General features: G+C 32.9%; 1 long non-coding RNA gene across 1 annotated transcript; it reads right to left on the reverse strand.

The window, feature by feature from the left end:
- Window positions 1-817: 817 nt before the first annotated feature.
- LOC121968280 lies at window positions 818-2,550 on the reverse strand. The gene is made up of 3 exons (XR_006108042.1): window positions 2,532-2,550; window positions 2,224-2,401; window positions 818-1,019 (listed from the first exon to the last, which is right to left on the reverse strand). It is a non-coding gene; the product is annotated as an uncharacterized LOC121968280 (long non-coding RNA).
- Between the last annotated feature and the right edge of the window lie 948 nt (window positions 2,551-3,498).

Genomic DNA, 3,498 nt, shown 5'->3' on the forward strand with positions numbered 1-3,498 from the left:
GTTTTGTTGGATCAAATCTTCTCTACTTGTGCATCTTCTAAACACCCTTTTACTTCATGTGAAAATAAAAATCATATGATTTTAATCCAATTCAACAACAACAAGTCTAGCTAGTCTCCAGTAATATAGAGCTTTAGAGTTTGCAAAGTATATAACAAAAACTAGCTAACAAGGTTTGTTATTTTTTTCATTGTGATATACTCTAAATTAAAAGAAACATTAAAAATCTACTTGGCATAACATTTTAAGTAGTTGTCCCCACAATTCTATTTGTTGGCAGTCAGTACCTTATGGCGACCACTTGTTGCAATGAACTTTGTAAATAAAGCAATGTTTACTCCTAAGCAACATCGTGGATTACAATACATGACATTAAGTTATTGTAATATCAACACAAATTAGTATTAGTAATAGTGTTGACCTCCAAAACTAACTAAATACTAATAAAATGAACTCAAAACATTAAGTTTTAGAACAAACAAAGTATTGTACAATAAAAACTCAACTAATTTAATATGAATAATCTTCAACCATCATATTATAAGCAAAATCCAAGTACTTGCCACCTACAAATACAATGCATTTACTTGTGTAAGTAAAATAAACAATGAAAATATAAATTAACAAAAATAATTTAAAAGATTGAATATCATACCAAACGAGAAATAGATGAAGTATCATTCCATATGCACTAATAGTAGTTTTCTCTTATTGTCAACTGCAAATACATTTCATATTTGTTTAAAATTTTAATAACACAATAAATATAAAAACTTAATAATATTTCACTAAAAAATTAAAAACATACCAGATGAAAAGGCCAAACTATCATTCCTTCAAGTGCAACCTCCAGATGATAAGTCCAAGCTATCATATTAGCCTTTCTAGTCAAATGGTGGTAGAGGATTGACAAGTTCACAAAAATCCTTGAGATATATTTCTAGTCACGTGGTTGTCGAGTAGATTATGATCAATCCCAGTGAAAGTGTACCTAATTTTCATAGTGTTCAATTTTCATTCTGCAACAATAGCAAGTGTTTTAGTAATCATTATCAAATTAAATGTTAATGGAATAGCGGTAGTAAAAGCTAATAAGGCATCATATCGGCAAAAAAGTTATGCAACAATCTCTTTCCTAGTATATTTGAATGATACATTGAAAAAAAGTCTATGTTCGGATAGGTTGAAGGCTTCCCTTTTTTTCCTAAAATATTTAGTTTTATGTTAATAAGAATATTAGCAAAGATGGAGCAAGGATTATAGTAGGTTAAATTTTTTAAACTACATAGAAAATACATAAGGCAAACAATTCCGTGTTTAGCTGTTAATATAAATGTTAGTATCACAATATGGTAAGCACATTGATAGATTGAAAGAACTATGTATGCAAGTCATTGTTGGTAGTTGTTGCCTCAAAAATGTTATATTTAGTTTTCCATTTTATCAAAATGATTTTCTTTAGTAAAACAATGCAAACATGCCCCTTCTCGAGCAAACTAACTGTAAAAAAGATGAATACTTCAAGATGGAAGATATTTAGCACCAAAAAGGAAAACATGCAGTAAAAAGACTCAATTTCCATTTCAAAGACCAAGCTGAAGATAAAACATAGTGGTCAATTATTTTTTAATTGAAGATCAAGCAAGTAAAATAGTAAGATCATTAAATTAATTATAAATTATTACCTCATACTTAACTCGTTCTGATAATGGTATTTCACTAACTCAACCAATATACATGCAAATACAAGAAAAGATAAAGAGGAAGAGAAGCTAGATAAAATCCTAAAAATCTCAGTTTGTAGTAAATGCATTCTATGCGTGCCCAAATACTCTAGCAGCAAAAAGGATCATATTACATCATTGCATTAAACTGACACAAATATTTGAGCATCTTTCTGCAAATCCATAATATTTCAAAGATGCAAAAATGAAAGGAAATTTAGAACAAAATTTTTACATCAAAATTAAATTAGCAAATCTATATGTCATCATCTTCTTGAATAGAGAGAAAAAATATAAACTGTGTGATAATACAATAAAAGTGATGACAAAACTAAATGGTATCAAACCAATTCATATATATGACATGTTGTATAATAGTCAATGTTTCTCATAGAATATGTCAACTCAAAATAAAGTTATAGTCATCTGACAATAATTTCTTTAGTAAAACAACAAATGTAATTTTGCAAATGATACCACTAGAAAGTTGGTAACTTACAAGATTCTGCTTCAATGCATTTTCCCTTCCTCCACGCATCAAGTTCAAACTTCTCCTTGATCAAGGGGTGTGAGAAATTCATATATTGTGCATAACGGTGAAAAGACCCAAAGCATATCTCAACTGCTTCGTTCACTTTCCCATCCATATCAATTTTCCACAATGCTGTGAGATCCCGCTGCAACACAATATCATCATCCAAGAATAGAATTTTGTGCAATTTTATGTACATCTCAGGCAAGTAAAAACTTAAATGGTTCAAGCGAAAAAAGGAGACACTGAGGAGAAGGGAGAGGTTGCGAACTAACTCAGAGAAGACCCGCATCTACTTTGAGCACTCTAGATTGAGACGACGCGCGTATGAGATGTAGGCAGAGGCAACGACGGCGTGGTCTCCACCTACTTCAGTATCAACTCCGCTCGCGTGTTTAAGAGGTTTGATCGGAGGGTCAACATCGATCTACATGAAAAATAGAGGCTAGGTTAGTACAGATCAGAGGCCGAAGATGACGAATTCTACTCAATATCGGCCACCACCGGTACTGTGGTGGTGGAAGGGAGGAGGATAAAGAATGCCATAGGAAAGATGCCAATGATGAGGAGGAAGAAGTGCCACATCGTAGAATTACGCTTGGATCTTCAATTAGAGATCACCATTTTGGCTAGGGTTTGAGGATCAACTTGCGGAGAGAAATAAAACCAGTGAGAGAGAAGGAGAGATCCTCCCTAGTCACTACGGAGAGGGAAGAAGAGATCCTCCCTGTTCGCGGCTCCCTGCTTGCGGCGGAGAGGGAAGAAGCTGCGAAGAGAAAAGGTAGGGATTTGAAGAGAAAAGGAACGACGGCAAGGAAAGAGGAGTCTAGGTTAGTGAAAATAAATAGGTTGGTTTAAATTCTAATGACATTTATAAATTTTGTCATGATAGGTGATCTAATAAAATAATTTTTTTATAAATAATATGATTTTACTAAGTGTCATTAAAAAATATTTATATTGACATTTAAAATTAACTGTCACTAAGAAAATGTCATAATAGGCCTTATTTCTAGTAGTGGTTGGATGACTTAGATCTGAATGAAGGAGGAAGATTTCTTTTGATCTGGATCAATGGCTCATATTAATTCTGCTTGATCTCCATCATTTGACCTCCAAATAAAGTCAAATTTGGAGGAGGAGCGTCTTTCGCGGAGGAGTCGCGAAGGAGGAGTCGGAGATAGGTTTTTGTTCGTTGGAAGAGTCACAGAGAAATGGGTTTTAGGTTTTTTTCATGAAGTT

This window comes from Zingiber officinale, chromosome 3B (assembly GCF_018446385.1).
Source record: "Zingiber officinale cultivar Zhangliang chromosome 3B, Zo_v1.1, whole genome shotgun sequence".
NCBI classification, from domain to species: domain Eukaryota; kingdom Viridiplantae; phylum Streptophyta; class Magnoliopsida; order Zingiberales; family Zingiberaceae; genus Zingiber; species Zingiber officinale.